At 39.3% G+C, this 19,390-nt stretch overlaps 1 protein-coding gene across 1 annotated transcript in view; it reads left to right on the plus strand.

Moving 5' to 3' along the window:
- The window catches only part of LOC124870549 (vertebrate ancient opsin-like), a 132,467-nt gene that overhangs the window by 19,118 nt on the left and 93,959 nt on the right, over positions 1-19,390 (plus strand). The window lies entirely within an intron of this gene.

Here is a 19,390-nt window from a genome sequence, read left to right on the forward strand (position 1 = left end):
GGCTGTTAAACTTCTGAAAAGGTACGGCGCTGGTGGTGTAGGGTTTAAGCATACAACCATGTGCAGAGGCCATTGTCCTTGGTGCGGCTGTCCCGGGTTCGAGGCCTGGTCCTGGCGACCTTTGCCGAATGTCTCCCCCTCTGTTTGCCCTTCTTTCCCGTCTACCGACTATCGAAAAATAAAGGCCTCTAGTGCTGCAAGAAAAAAAAAAAACTTACTTAGATATTAGTGGGTCATTTCTTAGTTTAGCTTTGAAGTTATAGAGAAGAGCAGTATGTAGGCTGTTGTAAATATTAGGATCACTGAGATATAGAGATGCCAATAAAAAACAATAAAAAATGTGATCTTCTATTGCAGCAGCACAATTGTACATGGAAAAATGTATTAAAAAAACTCTATCTTTACTCTGAGTCCACATACTCAATACAGAAGAAGAATTGTCTCTAACAAACTAGTGGAAATCATTACACTTAAAATCACTGAAATAAATACAACTAAAGCTTTTTAAGTTTTTAAGGAATTTTAATTAGTAATGAATAATTTTCTATTGCCATGGGGTATAACAGTGATGAGGATGGTAAGGGAAGTAAAATAAAATCTTCAAAGTTGACTCTTAGAGAAGGGCAACAAAGAGTGGCATCTTGAGGTCACAATGACAACCACTAGACACTAGACAAAATAAGTTTTTTTTGCATCTTTCTTTGGTACAGTATGTGGTCACCAAAGAAAGATGCAAAAAAAACATATTTTGTTCTAACATCACATAGGTAAGCATGTGGAATTTCATAAGTTGTACCAAGACTTTAACTGTAAGTGTCATATGTGCTTTGGTCTGATGAGACTAAGATGGAGCTTTTCTGCAGCAAACACCCAAGGTGCTTTTGTCGTGAAACAAAGGATGAATGTGGAAAAACACCTTGCGTCCACTGTATATTGAAGTAAATATTATAGATCATTGGATCTATACCATTATGACCATGTAACAAAAACAGAACATGCTCAAAAAACAAAATCAACTGTCTTCCATGGCCACCACAGTCTCCAGACCTATGTCCAATAGAAACACTGTGTGCTGAGCGGAAGAGCAGAGAGCATAACAGAGGACTTAAGGTCTCTGGATGATCTACAGAGATTGTGCCAAGAGAAATGGTCAAAGATGTACCTCTCTTTGTCTCTTTGTCTCCTATAACATTGTGAAATGTTATAGGAGACAAAATGTTGTCTGGCAATACTGACAATATGGGTTTGTAAAAATTATTGTCTGTGAGTTACCAAATGGTTTCTAATTTTGTTAAAAGCAGTTACTTCCTAGTGTTTTTTTTTTTTATTCTATGACTAAATGTATTCAAATTAAAGGTTGGATTATTTTGAACATTTTGAATTTAAGATTATGAGACCAGAATATAAAATGGGTTAATTCATTGGCTTTTTACTGATATTTACCACTTTTTCTACTACTTATCACTTCCTGATTCTGAGGTGCCACTGTTTAGAATCCCACATTAAGTTCCAGACCTCAGAGGGATTCACTGACACTTGATGAATATTTGACCTGATGTGGTGTATAAATATTCAGCATCAGTCGCCTGCTCCCAGTAGTGAGGAGCAGCGGATCAGACCTTTTTTCCGAGATTCACACCTTTTTTCCCCTCGGCTACAAACTGTAGCATGAGTTAACCAGTGTTTGGGTTTCTGCGCTGACTCACAAAGTGTAAATGCACACACACACACACACACACACACACACACCGATCTATACAGGTTGTGTAGGAGTTCTACTCATTACAGCTCCAGCTCAATGAGCCTCGTATTTTCTCAACAAGTGGCAAAAACCATGTGTGTGCTTTCACGACTGTGCTTGTTCTCTCTTTCTTACCATAAACTGTGCTGTCTTGTGCAAAGTATTCACTCCCCTTGGCATTTTTCATGATTTTTGGCCTCACAACCTGGATCCAAAATAGATTGTTTAAGAGTTTGCGCCATTTCATTTACAGCACATGCCTACAGCTTTGAATATGTACTTTTGTTTTTGTGAAGTAAACAACAACTGGGACAAAATAACAGAAAATATCAGCATGTGTAAGTGTCCCCCCACCCCAAAGTCAATACTTTGTAGAGTCACTTGCAGCAATTACAGCTGCAAGTGACTTTTGATTATTCTCTATGAGCTCGCCACATCTTGCCACTGGGATTTTTGCCCATTCCTCAAGGCCGAACTGCTCCAGCTACCTTCAGGTTGAACAGTTTTCACTTGTTATCTGCAATCTTTAAGTCTCCCATGGATTCTCAATTGGATGGAGGTCTGGACTTTGACTAGGCCATTCCAACAAGGTTTCCCCTTAAATGTTTCCCCTTAGAACAATGCAGTGTTGTGTGTCGGGTCATTGTCCTGCTAGAAGGTGAACCTCTGTCCCAATCCCATATCACATACAAAGTGACAGGTTTTGCTCAAGAATATCCCTGTATTTAGCACCATCCATCTTTCCCTCGACTCGGACCAGTGTCCCCGTTCCTGCTTCTGAAAAACATTCCCGCTGCACAATGTTGCCACCACTACGTTTCACTGTGGGGATGGTGTTGTTAGGGTGATGGGATGTGTTGGGTTTGAGCCAGACATAGTGTTTTCCGTGGTGGCCAAAAAGTGAAATTTTAGTCTGATCTGACTAGAGCATCTTCCTCCATACATTTGGGGAGTCTCCCACACATATTTCGGCAAACTTAAAATGTACCTTCTTATTTTTCCTGGCCCCTTTTCCATAAAGCCCCTCTTTATGAAGTGCACAGCTTATTGTGCTCCCGTGGACAGATAATCCAGTCTGTGCTGTGAAACTCTGCAACTCCTTCAGGGTTACCTTTTGTCTCTATGCTGCCTCTCTGATTAAGGCCCTCCTTGCCTGGTCTGTGAGTTTTGGTGGGCGGCCTTCTCTTGGCAGGTCTGTGCCTTCCATTTGATGGAGTTGATGGTGCTCCATCAAAAGGTCAAAGATTTGGAGATTTTTTATAACCTCACCTTGACTTGTCCTTCTCAACAACTTTGTCCCTGACTTGTTTGGAGAGTTCCTTGGTCTTCGTGGTGTGATACCCCTTGTTTAGTGGTGTTGCAGCCTCTGGGTCCTTTCAGAAAAGGTATGTTTATACTGACAGATTATGTGACACTTAGACTGCAGGCAGCTGGACTGGACTTCATTTCACAAATTATGTGACTTTTGAAGATTGGTTGCACCAGAGTTTTTTGGGGGGTGGATATAGGGGTTGGATACATGTGCACATGCTTTTTTGATTTTATTTTTATATATATTTTTCTTATTTCACTTTACCAACTTAGACTATTGTGCAGATCCATCACATAAAATCAGATTAAAAAGCACCTAAATGGAATGTAACAAAAATAGGTCAAATAAATACTTTGGCTATGAGGCAAGAATGTTAATTACATTGATCTAAGAGGAACAATATTTCTTTTATGTTGCTTTTCTTTGTCTTTTGTAATTTGCAGAACTTATGTTTTTGTCTGTCTGAGAGCACCCGTTCTTTGTGTAAATTAAGAGGGAAGCTAAAGGAAAGTAATACAGTTTTGCTTCCTTTATACCCTTTTTTTCCATGCTCACATATCTACAGTAAGTCAGCTTCAACTTCTTTGTTTCTCTCTCTCGCTCTTGCCCTTCTTTGGGCAGGATCATGTGAGCACTCTTTATCTGCACCTCTTTTAATTGCTAGCCATGCAGGTTACAGGTCTGCTCACAATGATGGGGCGATGTAAAGAAAAAGTGACTGTTCTGTTGTCAGGCCACATGCTTTAGCACCAGCTGGAGCAGATAAAAATAATTTATCAATACCTGTCTGAATGTTTAGAACAGAAATGGACAGGCACACAAAGAGAAAGAAAGGTACACCGATAAACAACCAGAGAAGTGTTTACTTGCTTCCACATAGCTGACAGTCAGAGTTCTCTTTTTTTATGTTGCTCTTCGCTGATAATGAGAGAGTGAGGCTTTTAGCAATTCCAGTCATAGGAACATTTTAAACAGGCTTCAAAACTATTTTTGGGTTTGTTTTTTCCCCGTTTAGGCACTTTACATCCTTCTACTGTTGATAGCTTGATGAGACACTGAAGAAACAAATATTGGCTGTATGACAGAGAAACATTTTCTTACCTAGCTTTAGACTTCTGTTGTGTCCACATACAATTCAAGTGTCATGCAATTCTACACACATACAAAATAGTGCCTTGCAAATAATTCAAATATCCATATCTTTTGAACTTTTTCATAGCTCTTACATGACCACCACAAACCACAAAGGACAATTTTGCAATGGTGTCAGGGACCTTATGTTTGGTGGCAGAGATATGCAGTCTCTGACTGTTTGTTTGTTTACTTCAAACGTATTCACATTCATACACAATGATACATATTTACATGTCCATTTGCTTGAAAAGGAGGTAGTATAAACTACATATAAACTTATTTCCCCTTACCCTCTTCCTTTCATCTGTAACTTACTTTACACATTATACTTCATTTTAAGAAAAAACAAGTAAGAGGAAAAACAATTAAAAATAATTTTCTTTCACAAGAAGAGACATAAAATACGCAAACACAATTTCCTTCAATCAAAAATAATCGATAAATTATGTTTATCCAAATAAAATTATTTATTTTAAATAGAGAAAGCAAAACAAAACAAAACAAATTTATATTTGTTACTTATTATTATTTGTTATCTTAACATTTATATTTTTTAACATTTCCTTTACTGTCCCAGTTTAAACTGCTCCTCTCCTTCCTTACAGTGCCTTGCAAAAGTATTCGGCCCCTTTGAACTTTTCAACCTTTTGCCACATTTCAGGCTTCAACAAGCCTAATTTTTTGTGAAGAATCAACAAGTGGGACACAGTCATGAAGTGGAATGAAATTTATTGGATGTGTCAAACTTGTTTAACAAATAAAAAACTGAAAAGTGGGGCGTGCAATATTATTCGGCCCCCTTGGGTTAATACTTTATAGCGCCACCCTTTGCTGCAATTACAGCTGCAAGTCACTTGGGGTATGTCTATCAGTTTTGCACATCGAGAGACTGAAATTCTTGCCCATTCTTCCTTGCAAAACAGCTCGAGCTCAGTGAGGTTGGATGGAGAGCGTTTGTGAACAGCAGTCTTCAGCTCTTTCCACAGATTCTTGATTGGATTCAGGTCTGGACTTTGACTTGGCCATTCCAACACCTGGATACATTTATTTGTGAACCATTCCATTGTAGATTTGGCTTTATGTTTTGGATCATTGTCTTGTTGGAAGATAAATCTCTGTCTCAGTCTCAGGTCTCTTGCAGACTCCAACAGGTTTTCTTCCAGAATGGTCCTGTATTTGGCCCCATCCATCTTCCTATAAATTTTGACCATCTTCCCTGTCCCTCCTGACGAAAAGCAGGCCCAAACCATGATGCTGCCACCACCATGTTTGACAGTGGGGATGGTGTGTTCAGGGTGATGAGCTGTGTTGATTTTACACCAAACATATCGTTTTGCATTGCAGCCAAACAGTTCAATTTTGGTTTCATCTGACCAGAGCACCTTCTTCCACATGTTTGGTGTGTCTCCCAGGTGGCTTGTAGCAAACTTTAAACGAGACTTTTTATGGATATCTTTGAGAAATGGCTTTCTTCTTGCCACTCTTCCATAAAGGCCAGATTTGTGCAGTGTACGACTGATTGTTGCCCTATGGACAGACTCTCCCACCTCAGTTGTAGATCTTTGCAGTTCATCCAGAGTGATCATGGTCCTCTTGGCTGCATCTCTGATCAGTCTTCTCCTTGTTCGAGATGAAAGTTTAGAGGGACGGCCGGGTCTTGGTAGATTTGCAGTAGTCTGATACTCCTTCCATTTTAATATGATTGCTTGCACAGTGCTCCTTGGGATTTTTAAAACTTGGGAAATCTTTTTGTATCCATATCCGGCTTTAAACTTCTCCACAACAGTATCTCGGACCTGCCTGGTGTGTTCCTTGGTCTTCATGATGCTCTCTGCACTTTGAACAGAACCCTGAGACTATCACAGAGCAGGTGCATTTATACGGAGACTTGATTACACACAGGTGGATTCTATTTATCATCATCAGTCATTTGAGACAACATTGTATCATTCAGAGAGCCTCACTGAACTTCTGGAGTAAGTTTGCTGCACTGAAAGTAAAGGGGCCAAATAATATTGCACGCCCCTCTTTTCAGTTTTTTATTTGTTAAAAACGTTTGACACATCCAATAAATTTCATTCCACTTCACGATTGTGTCCCACCTGTTGATTCTTCACAAAAACGTAGAATTGTATATCTTTATGTTTGAAGCCTGAAATGTGGCAAAAGGTTGAAAAGTTCAAAGGGGCCGAGTACTTTTGCAAGGCACTGTATATGTATTTAGAATTTGTATTTTATATGTTCTTTTGAACTGGCTCATTTTTTGACTTTGTTTTAATTCCTTAAGTCCTTCTAAAACCATGGATTTTTTAATTTAGTTTCCCTTCTAAAGTATATTCTCTGTCCGTTTCTGCAAGCAATCTCACTAGTTTCATTAGACTGTTAGACTGTCTTGTTTTTTCCTGTTAAAATTCTTAAAAGTTCTAAAATGATATCCCAAGCTTTGAACATCTCTCAGAGCACTGTGCCATCTTTCAAATACGAAAAGAGTATGGGACAACTGCGAAACAGCTAAGACATGGCCATCCACCTAAACTGCCAGGCAAGGAGAGCATCAGAGAAGCAGCCAAGAGGCTCATGGTAACTCTGGAGGAGCTACACAGAGCCACGTTGGAAGAATTTGACAACAAGATAGGTAGTGGTAAACTCCACAAATCTGACCATTGTGGAAGAGTAAAAATGTCTTTGTTGACTTAAAGCCATACGATGTTTACAGTTTGCATAAGGTGTGTACGAGACACAGAAATAATATAGAAGTTGGTACTCTGGTGCACTGAATACAGGTTACAACTTGTGTGTGTGTCAAAGTCCAAATCTAAACCCAATTAAGAAATTGTGGCAAGACTTGAAAATTACAGTTCAGACACTCCATCCAATCTGACTGGGTTTTTTTTTTTTTTTTTTGCTAAGAAAAACAGCCAAATAAATTCAGGCGTTAGCTGGTAGCTTTACTCAAAGACTTGCAGCAGCTTAATTGGAATGAAAGGTGATTTTACAAGTTTTTATACAAGGTCGTCATTAGACAGAAGAAGCAATCAGAGCTGCCAGGTTGTCACTTTCAGGTGGAAAAAGACTAGCTAACTCAGTAATCCATAAACACATAACATGCTGAAAACTATGTGGAAAACAGAAACAAAAATGCATGGTGGATCTGCCACCTGAACATCAATGTTTTAGGACCTAAAAACTGGAACAAGCAGGCGCTCCAAGGGCGGACAAGCTGGAAGTAAATGGTGGGCTATTTTGTTTAGCTGAGCTCGGGAGCCGTACGTATCGAGGTAATCAATTCTCTAGACACATCCAGCAGCATAAATGCCCTCCGTCGCTTTTTTGCACTAAGAAGTTAAGTTCAGTTTGTAATGCAAAAACAGAACAAAAGAGCAAAGTGTACCGGAGTCAAATTCCTTGTTTGTATGCACGAACCTGGCAATAAAGCTGATTCTGATTCTGAACTTGTTTTCAGTTGTTGCAGTTTTCAACTCATGTTTCTGGAGACAAATAAACAATGCTAGGGAACTCCAGGGAACTTCTTTTTGTGGTTTAACTTGGTGTTAGCAACATCTATGTTGAAAACACTACATAAATCATTCTGTATTAAAATAAGAAAAGCATATATCTGAAATGAGCCTGAGGTGTTAAAGGGAATTGAAAAATATTATCTTAATCCATTTGATTGGAAATCCTCCATGTGAAGGAAAGAATCTGACAAATTTATTGGAGCATAAACAGTAACATAAAGCAGACTGGAGTCAGCCGCAGCAACCGATGATAAGTACTTTCGAAAGAAAAACTACAGGATACCGCTGTGGCAGTTGATTATTTAATTAGTGATTGTTTTATCTCTGAATGGAAAATGGTTTTATTGAGGATTGGTTTGTCTCTAGTCTTTATGAACTGTTTCAGATTTTCAAAGCAAATGAACGGTGTTACAGATTGTGGTGACATAGTTTGGTTTCTTCTCATTCTTAAAGGAACAGTATGACCCTGTGTATTTGGACACTGGAGCACAGAGGCAGGAATGTCATATGCTATGTGCACCACAACCAGATCACTATTAATTAGCTTTAGTAAAGTTGCAGCAGACTGCTGTCTTGTTTTTTACACCCCTGATCAAGTTCCATACCCCCGTCACACTACTGCATATCAGCCTTTTGTTTGAAGGGAGTTGGAAGGCACTACGCAAGAAAATGACACGTTTCAGCCCCTTCATATGCATTTAAAACTGTAACATACGGAATCAAATTATCTCACTTTAAAGGTTTAACACTGGGAAAAATGGTCCAGGTACTCTAGCCTGATTATAACCAGGTGGCAGGCTTAATGTCAAGAGACAAAATAAAGAGGATTGTAATTCATTGTATTCTACATATAAATTCAAATAGGCTGTTCATGAGCTGATTAAAAGTTTAAGACCACTGATCACTAAAACCTCAAGACAGAAATAACATGTCAAAATGGACTCAAAAGTGAGTAGCCCCACTCTTCTTTTACATCACTTCAATAATTTGTATAAATGCTTGGCCCAAGTATGTGGTAATGTTGCCCCATGTGGTGGATAGTATGGCTTCATGAAAAACATCCATGGTCTGGAATACAGGTCCTTCTCAAAAAATTAGCATATTGTGATAAAGTTCATTATTTTCCATAATGTCATGATGAAAATTTAACATTCATATATTTTAGATTCATTGCACACTAACTGAAATATTTCAGGTCTTTTATTAATACGGATGATTTTGGCATACAGCTCATGAAAACCCAAAATTCCTATCTCACAAAATTAGCATATCATTAAAAGGGTCTCTAAACGAGCTATGAACCTAATCATCTGAATCAACGAGTTAACTCTAAACACCTGCAAAAGATTCCTGAGGCCTTTAAAACTCCCAGCCTGGTTCATCACTCAAAACCCCAATCATGGGTAAGACTGCCGACCTGACTGCTGTCCAGAAGGCCACTATTGACACCCTCAAGCAAGAGGGTAAGACACAGAAAGACATTTCTGAACGAATAGGATGTTCCCAGAGTGCTGTATCAAGGCACCTCAGTGGGAAGTCTGTGGGAAGGAAAACGTGTGGCAGAAAACGCTGCACAACGAGAAGAGGTGACCGGACCCTGATGAAGATTGTGGAGAAGGGCCGATTCCAGACCTTGGGGGACCTGCGGAAGCAGTGGACTGAGTCTGGAGTAGAAACATCCAGAGCCACCGTGCACAGGCGTGTGCAGGAAATGGGCTACAGGTGTCGCATTCCCCAGACCTGGGCTACAGAGAAGCAGCACTGGACTGTTGCTCAGTGGTCCAAAGTACTTTTTTTGGATGAAAGCAAATTCTGCATGTCATTCGGAAATCAAGGTGCCAGAGTCTGGAGGAAGACTGGGGAGAAGGAAATGCCAAAATGCCAGAAGTCCAGTGTCAAGTACCCACAGTCAGTGATGGTCTGGGGTGCCGTGTCAGCTGCTGGTGTTGGTCCACTGTGTTTTATCAAGGGCAGGGTCAATGCAGCTAGCTATCAGGAGATTTTGGTGCACTTCATGCTTCCATCTGCTGAAAAGCTTTATGGAGATGAATATTTCATTTTTCAGCACGACCTGGCACCTGCTCACAGTGCCAAAACCACTGGTAAATGGTTTACTGACCATGGTATCACTGTGCTCAATTGGCCTGCCAACTCTCCTGACCTGAACCCCATAGAGAATCTGTGGGATATTGTGAAGAGAACGTTGAGAGACTCAAGACCCAACACTCTGGATGAGCTAAAGGCCGCTATTGAAGCATCCTGGGCCTCCATAAGACCTCAGCAGTGCCACAGGCTGATTGCCTCCATGCCACGCCGCATTGAAGCAGTCATTTCTGCCAAAGGATTCCCCACCAAGTATTGAGTGCATAACTGTACATGATTATTTGAAGGTTGATGTTTTTTGTATTAAAAACACTTTTCTTTTATTGGTCGGATGAAATATGCTAATTTTGTGAGATAGGAATTTTGGGTTTTCATGAGCTGTATGCCAAAATCATCCATATTAAGACAATAAAGGACCTGAAATATTTCAGTTAATGTGCAATTCATCTAAAATATATGAATATTAAATTTTCATCATTACATTATAGAAAATAATGAACTTTATCACAATATGCTAATTTTTTGAGAAGGACCTGTAGATATCTGTTTTTATATCCTACACTTGCCATCCATCTCTATACATTTTCAATTGATTTAAGATCAGGTGAACATGCAGGATGGTCGAAAAGATGGACATTTTTCTTTCCTTAAGTTCTATGTCAGACGGACATTGTGAACTGCAGTGCTGTCCTGTTGAAAGACCCAGTCATCACCACAGAGATGAGGACCCTTGGCCAAGAAGGTCGCCCTCTGCAACATCTCTTGGTTAGAAGCCCTTGCAGAACCTGAAGCTCCATGTTTCATTGAAAGAATGACGTTCCCCTGATGATTATACAGCCTTTTTCTCTGTGCCATGCAGAAAATATATCCAATGGCTTTTTCTTTTCACGCCAGTGATATTGGAAGTCATCAGGACTATCCAGATTAGGGACAAGAAAAGTACTTAAAAATTCATCACAGTCTTTTTGGCAAGATATCCCTTACCACATACAGACAGAGATCTACAAATGCAAAAACAGCACCAGAAATTTACCATACCTACTCCAGTACACCCTTGTATCAAGTTATGGAACTGTACTGTTAAACATAAAACAATAATTATGTTTAATCAGTTTTTTAAATGTACTGATAAATATTTATGCTCTCATGGAACCAGTGGTGGGGAAAGTATTTCAATGATCAAAAGTAACAATGTCAGGCATACAGTCTAATTGATGATGTCAGCAAACATTTGATTGGCTTCCACTTCACTTGTTATTCCCAAGGAAGTAGGTTTAGCCAATCAGATCTGATCAACGTCTTGTTTTGATACTTTTAATGTTTCTATGCTTTAGGAGCAACCCAGTAGTTCAAGCAAAAGATGTGCAGACAGCTGACTAGTTTCTTTCGCATAAACCACACACAAAAAGATTCACATATATTGCTGTTGCACCCTTTATTTATTGTAACTAAGCAGTGGATGGAAGAAATGCAGCAAACTATGAAAATATGACATCATATAATATCATTACAATAACATTTTGTCTGTCAAACACGGAACGCTGTATTTCATTGGTATTTTATATTGAGTCATATTGGAACATTTTGCAGTGGCCCAGAGTCCCAACATGAATCTGATAGAGAATCTTTAGAGGAAGTTCAAACTTAGGGTTATTACAATCCCAAAGATCTGAAGCTCATTACCAAAAAAAAAAAATCTGAATACCATTGGAAACATGCAAACTGGTGTTCAGTAATTATCAAAAGTTGTTTCATCGCTATAATGTCAAAAAAGATTTTTCCATTGATTATTGAGAAGGCTATAAAAACGTCAGGAGGCTATTTATTTTTTATAATATGGATAAAAAAATTTTTTTTCAAATGGATACTCCTTTAAAATAATTTTATCCATTCCTCTGCAAAATTGCAAAAGCTCAGTCAGATTGGATGGAGAGTGTCTGGAAAAAAATTATTTTCAAGTCTTGAAACAGATCCCTGCTGAAGAAAAACCTCCCCACGACATGATGCTGCCACATTTTATGGTAGGTATGGTATGTTCTGGGGGATGTGTAGTGTTTATTTTCCATCACTCAGAGCATTTTGCATGTGGGCAAAAAAGTAAGATTTGTATCTCAGCTGACGAGAGTACCTTCTCCCACATGTTTGCGGTGTCCCTGTCCCCTACATGGCTTGTAGCAAATACATACACGCCAAGTATATGTCACATTCTGGGGTTCAGGTTGACCAAAGCACAGACAAGTGCTAGGCAGCAGCATGTTTAAAGGAGCTTTCTTCTTTATTTTAAGAACAATCAAAAAGTTTTCCAAGCGTAGCAAGAACGTAGCAAATCACTACAAATAATCCAAAAACTTACAAAGTTTAAACTGCAGGAACATAGTAGTCAAAGTACTTAGGCAAGGGTAGGTGAATGGTGTTGAGAACGGAGTTGTAACGAAGGAACCAGCGAGGAACAAACAAAACCAGAGAGCTTATGAACAGAGGGAAGTGAGGTATGAACCAACGAGACACAGAGGTAGGTAATCAGAGGAGAATGGAGAACAGCTATGAACCAGGCTGCAGAGAACTGACAGAGTATAAATAGTGGTTAAGGAGACCAACCTAGAAAACAAAGGGGAGATAAGACATAACCTAAAGAGAACTGACTAAAACACAAAACCATAAGTAAGTAATGCATAAACAAGAATCAGGGAACCAGAACTAAAGGAAGGACAAAGATAAATAATAAAAGAAACATAAGAACCTAGAAAGAAAATTAACTAAAGTAAACAGAGAAACTAGAGGGAACAAAAGAAAAACCCTAAGTACAAAAGTAAACAAACAATACTGACTGGAAAGGAAACAGAAAATAAACTAACAAGAATGCAAAGGAACAAATACAAAAACAGAAATAACCACAAAGATACTAAAAGAGAAATTAAACTAGATGATCCAAAGACAAAGAACTATAATTACAATAATAATAATAATAATAAACCATGCAAAATAATAAGAAAACAACCATAAAGGAACTTAAGAAGGAAAACACTAGGAGGCGGTAGAGGGAGAAACAGAACTAATAAACATGATACAAAAAACAAAATAGAAACATCTAAGCAAAAGGTAAACAAACACAAAGCCACAAACAAAGTCCAAAAATGTCACACCCTGACAGTATATATGAATATATACAAATATAAGAAGGACTGTAGCCTCTGCATATGGTGCACCTGCTCTACCACTGAGCCATGGGTGGGGCGCCACAGGATAATTTTATTTAATATAAACAAGACCCTTGCAAGAAAAAGCTGTGGTTTTTGAAATGGAGGGTACATGCCCAAGCAGAACTTTAAAATGTGCTGCTCTTCATCAGATGTAGTACTCTTACAATGGTAGTAACATTAGCTGATTCCAGATTTTTTACAACTCATTTATCAATTTTATGGCCTACTGTCATATTTCAGAAAAAACAGCCAAAGAGTTTACTGGGTTGGGTGGTGATTTCAATGCAAATTAGCTGCTGCAGTTGGGATTATGAAATTACTCATGTAATTAAGTGCTTCTCCACTTTCTCTCTTCCTATCTGAAAAGGCAATAGGGGGAACCTTTTAACCTAATTCACAAGAGAAGGGGTGTCTGTATTTTAGTGTGTCACACTCTGTGGGGCTGTCCAGGGTGTACCCTGCCTCTCGCCCATAGATTGCTGGAGATAGGCACCAGCTTCCCCGCAACCCACTATGGAATAAGCGGTAGAAAATGACTGACTGACACTCAGTGGGTAAAATCCATTGTGTGGAAGCAGTGAGAGGATCAGATGTTTCTCCACCAGAACACCTCTTTTAATAGGACAAACAGCAGCAGTTTTATGCCACACATTTTCTATAGTGCAGAAAACACTACCTATTTCTGATGTCAATGTACAGGGGTTGGTCAATGAAACTGAAACACCTGGTTTTAGACCACAATCATTTATTAGTATGGTGTAGGGCCTCCTTTTGCGGCCAATACAACGTCAATTTGTCTTAGGAATGACATATACAAGTCCTGCACAGTGGTCAGAGGAATTTTAAGCCATTCTTCTTGCAGGATAGTGGCCAGGTCACTACGTGATACTGGTGGAGGAAAACGTTTCCTGACTCGCTCCTCCAAAACACCCCAAAGTGGCTCAATAATATTTAGATCTGGTGACTGTGCAGGCCATGGGAGATGTTCAACTTCTCTTTCATGTTCATCAAACCAATCTTTCACCAGTCTTGCTGTGTGTATTGGTGCATTGTCATCCTGATACACGGCACCGCCTTCAGGATACAATGTTTGAACCATTGGATGCACATGGTCCTCAAGAATGGTTTGGTAGTCCTTGGCAGTGATGCGGCCATCTAGTATTGGGCGAAGAGAATGCCATGATATGGCAGCCCAAACCATCACTGATCCACCCCCATGCTTCACTCTGGGCATGCAACAGTCTGGGTGGTACGCTTCTTTGGGGCTTCTCCACACCGTAACTCTCCCAGATGTGGGGAAACAGTAAAGGTGGACTCATCAGAGAACAATACATGTTTCACATTGTCCACAGCCCAAGATTTGCGCTCCTTGCACCATTGAAACCAACATTTGGCATTGGCATGAGTGACCAAAGGTTTGGCTATAGCAGCCCGGCTGTGTATATTGACCCTGTGGAGCTCCTGACGGACAGTTCTGGTGGAAACAGGAGAGTTGAGGTGCACATTTAATTCTGCCGTGATTTGGGCAGCCGTGGTTTTATGTTTTTTGAAGACAATCCAGGTTAGCACCCAAACATCACTTTCAGACAGTTTCCTCTTGCGTCCACAGTTAATCCTGTTGGATGTGGTACGTCCTTCTTGGTGGTATGCTGACATTACCCTGGATACCGTGGCTCTCAATACATCACAAAGACTGGCTGTCTTGGTCACAGATGCGCCAGCAAGACGTGCACCAACAATTTGTCCTCTTTTGAACTCTGGTATGTCACCCATAATGTTGTGTGCATTTCAATATTTTGAGCAAAACTGTGCTCTTACCCTGCTAATTGAACCTTCACACTCTGCTCTTACTGGTGCAATGTGCAATCAATGAAGACTGGCTACCAGGCTGGTCCAATTTAGCCATGAAACCTCCCACACTAAAATGACAGGTGTTTCAGTTTCATTGTCTAACCCCTGTATTTATATTACCTTGTAGCAGCCTTTTCTCAACAAATAAAAAACCAAGCAAGCATGTGCCAAAATAAGCTCTTGGACTGTTAACATATATATTTACATTTAGCAGATGCTTTCTTTCTAAAGTGTGTATTGGTTCAGCTTCAGTTTAGCTCAACCTTTAGAGAACATACACAATAATGTTTCTTAACATACTCAGCAAATCTATTAATTATGTATTACATTTATATTCTATACACAAAAATAAAGCCAAAGGCAGCATATTGCTTAGAAAAGTCATTTGGTGTAAAACGTGGAATTTGGAACCACTGAGGTACAAACCACTCAAGAAACACACTATACCTCCATGGCCCAATTTATTGAGTAATGCTTTTTTTCCTTTTTTATTATTAAACTGTTAATATAAGTTATCTCCTCCCCCGCAACAGCAGACATGCAGCTAAACAATAAAAATGATCCACAATCCTGAAAACTAAAACTTCATATTTTTAACATAGCCCTTGTGAGTCCCTTCATTTTGTGCTGCACCTGTGTCTCTTTCACAAAACATGCTCTTTGTAAACATGTAAACATCACATCACAGATACTGTAGAAAAATCAGTTGATGTTCAAATGGCTACCTGTAGTGTCAGTCCAAAACCCGTACATCATTTAGAATGCACACGCTGCATTCACGTACAGCTGGGACATGTTGGGACCACAGCCATGGGTTTCAACACTAAAACTCCGGTACATACTTTCCTGGAACTTTTCAAAATAAAGTGCATTAACCTTCTTCCAGCACAGCCAGGAAAGAGGGTAACTGCGGACTTTCTGTGGCGCCATTACCCAAATAAAAGCCCCCACATTTCCACAAGTCTTTCTCTTCCACACGGCCTTCCAGAGGGACCGCTGAGGTCTTTTGCTGGTAAAAAGACATAAATTCAACTGGATCCGAAGCCATACGATCATCGATCATATGCAAAGTTAAGTAGAATGAAATACTGTCTGTGTATCCGGTATTTTCATTCATGAACGGGGATAATTAAGGTACAAACATTGCTGACCTTCTCTCTGAAGCCCACAGACGCAAACGGTGTTCGAGAGAAGCCCCGGTGGAGAAGCTGTTTCTACAAGCCGAGTCTGGAGGAAAGACTACGGCCCGCAACCGTGTTTACGGTAACGAACAGCTGGTCGACGGACCGAACGAGCCGTCTTGCAAACCTAGCTCTCCGGAGCTAACTCTATTGTTCACCTTCTGATCGGGAGAAACTGAGGAAGTTAGCGGGAAGCTAACTCTTTGTTCATGACGGATATCTTCTTCAAACTTCGCCCTTGGACAACATTCCCTCAACAGGTTTGGAGGTTAGGTTTGGGCAGATTAACAGATTGGTTTAGGATGAAATGATCTAAATGTTTTCATGTTATGAAGTTTGTTTTGTGAAACTCGGCTATCTTGGTGCTAGCATGCTACCTGTAGCACACAGGCCGGTTCGTGTTCTTTGTATGTTTTAAAGCTAAGATAAACTTTATTAAAAGGGTGGTTTTAACCAGAACATTGCTCATAACGCGCCGTCCGCGCTTATGCATTTTAACCCTGGTATTTTAAAGGTATGTGTTGATTCTGGCACTAAGCTATCTTCTAGCTTAGCACTTTAGCTAGCTTCTTTGTTAGCCCAACGGCCAGCCGGTAAGAACGCGTGTGCTAGCATTAAGGCTAGTCAACAGAAAGGTTGTTAGTTTTCAAGCTAGTGAATAATAGTCCCTGAACATCATTTGCTAGAGTTGACAACTAAGTAAACACCATTAAGCCCCATTTCTCCAGAAAGATTTGGCTCTTTTCCAAAATACTCAATAATATTTCTCCAAATATTATTTTAATAAATAAAGGCAGTTAATTAGACACCGTTGAGAATTAGTCATCCAGGAGGTTGGTTTTATTCAGCAGATCATTATTTAAAACATTATTTTATTAAAATAATAGTTAATCTGATCTTGCATTGTGAAGGGCTGTCTAAATGTTGCTGATCATTTTCTAAGTTAGTTCCAAAACTAACTTAACTTCACTTCCTGGTAATGTTGCATCACTCTTTTGGTCATAATTTCCAAACACCTTTAATCAACTTGTTTATATTGTACATAGCCCATTAGTCTTCATTATTCTTTAATTCTGCTTGGTAGTTTAGTTGGATTGTTTTAGCATAGTAAAGAGTTTGTTGATTGAAATATGTTTGACTTTGAGTTGACTTATTTTTGTTAATAAATTCTTGTATTTTAAGAAATTGTGTTAATTCATTCCATATGTGTGCAGAGTTTATGCTGTTCAATAATGCCAGAGCTCGTCTCACACCTTTCTATTCTGCCCTAATACCATCGCCTTAATGGGGCTGGTATTCACAGGACAATCCTTAACAGACCGAAATATTATTTGGTAAAATATTAAAATATTAATAATAAAATATTAATATTAAATATTAAATAATATTCTCAGATTCATATTTACAATATAGTGGCGTCCCTGGGTGGGCATTATCATGAACAGCTTGCACTGGACATAAATGTGAATGAATAAAACCACAACTGCACATTATTGAGGTACCAAGTGATTAGCTTAAAACCAGCTGTCACTGGTCACAATAGGACTCAAAACATCAGAGTTCTAACATCAGATTTCACTGATTATATTTAAGAGAACATTATAACTCGTGACACTCCAGGAGTTCACAAATTTAGACTTTCGTCAAAATAAATAACTCCAATATCTCCGTGCTAGGAACAATCAACTCTGCTACATAAGCAAAATTTTAGATGTTCTGACTCAGTCTGGTTTCTTCTGTGTAAGCAATAACTTGAGACTTGGTTTAACTTCAGTTTACCTCAATGTCCAGACAGTTGCTGCACATCTGTATCCAGAGGCTGTGTTTGTGTAAGACCACAATTTGAAACTGAATTAACTTTGCAGTTAATTTCAATATCTGACTTAATTTTGATGCATGTATCCATTCAGGAACTTTATAGTTTGTTTTATGGATTGAAAGAACAGGACTTTTGCCAGATTAAATCCCAAATTTAAACTAATCACCCTGCCATAAAGGGGGGTGAATCAAAAGTCAAAATGCAATTATTACACTTAGGAGGTGTAGCAATTTTCTTTTCCCTTTGCATTTTAAACAAAATTCCCTTAAAGGTTAAGAGTAGTGTCTAATCAATAGTTCTCCCAAAGAAAGGTGAAAAATTAACTCTAAAATCACAAATATCCTTAGAAAAAGGAGTAGCATTATAACACTTGAAGCATAGTGTTGTCATAAGTCACAGGTTGAATGATCAACTGGTGCACCCATTTTACAATCAAATGTTTCCAATATATGTATAGTCAGATATACATATATATCTGGACATACATTTGTTAGATGTTGTTGCTTTTAGCAACATTCTCATAACTTTGTTGTTGTTTTGTAGTGTCTGCCAGAATGATGGAATCACACTCCATTATGAATTCAGCAGACGTGGAGATGCAGAAGGTGGTGGTTGCTGATCTCATCCGTTTGTCTCCAGATGAGCGGGATGCTTTAAATCAGTTTGACCTTGCTGCTTGTGATAAACAGATTCAAGAATTACTTGACCTAATTGGAAATCCAACTAGAGAGATTCTGATTTCAGATGTTCTTTGTTAGCTTACCTTGTTGTATCAGCAGAAATCACAACTGGAAGCTAAAAGATATTCTCAGTTACAGACTGACCACCAGATGGCCCTTCAAAGAGAGAATGCTGTGAAGTTTGAGCTCTCAAAAGCTGAGGGGAGGATGGAGAAAGCTGAAGCAAAGTTAGTGGACCTGAAGGCAGATGAGCTCAAGAGAGCTTCATCCCAAAAGCAGGAACAAACCCCCACTGTTCAGGTACCCAATTTGCATTTTCACTCACAGCAGCTGCAGGAGCCACAGCAGGGGGCAGACTCAGACAGCAGGCATCCAGCACCTAGGTCAGAGTCTCCCCCTCCTAAATTTAGCCAAAGGGTCCAACTTACTTCCACAGACCTTAACAGAAATGTTGGAAGTCAGATGGTCTCCAGTGGTGTCCTGCCAAATCCCATTGCAGTGAACAACCGCCAAGATGACCAAGTGCCACTCTATTGTTCACCTTCTGATCGGGAGAAACTGAGGAAGTTAGCGGGAAGCTAACTCTTTGTTCATGACGGATATCTTCTTCAAACTTCGCCCTTGGACAACATTCCCTCAACAGGTTCAGAGGTTAGGTTTGGGCAGATTAACAGATTGGTTTGGGATGAAATTATCTAAACGTTTTCATGTTATGAAGTTTGTTTTGTGGAACTCGGCTATCTTGGTGCTAGCATGCTACCTGTAGCACACAGGCCGGTTCGTGTTCTTTGTATGTTTTAAAGCTAAGATAAACTTTATTAAAAGGGTGGTTTTAACCAGAACATTGCTCA

Source organism: Girardinichthys multiradiatus, chromosome 6 (genome assembly GCF_021462225.1).
Source record: "Girardinichthys multiradiatus isolate DD_20200921_A chromosome 6, DD_fGirMul_XY1, whole genome shotgun sequence".
Taxonomy (NCBI): Eukaryota; Metazoa; Chordata; class Actinopteri; order Cyprinodontiformes; family Goodeidae; genus Girardinichthys; species Girardinichthys multiradiatus.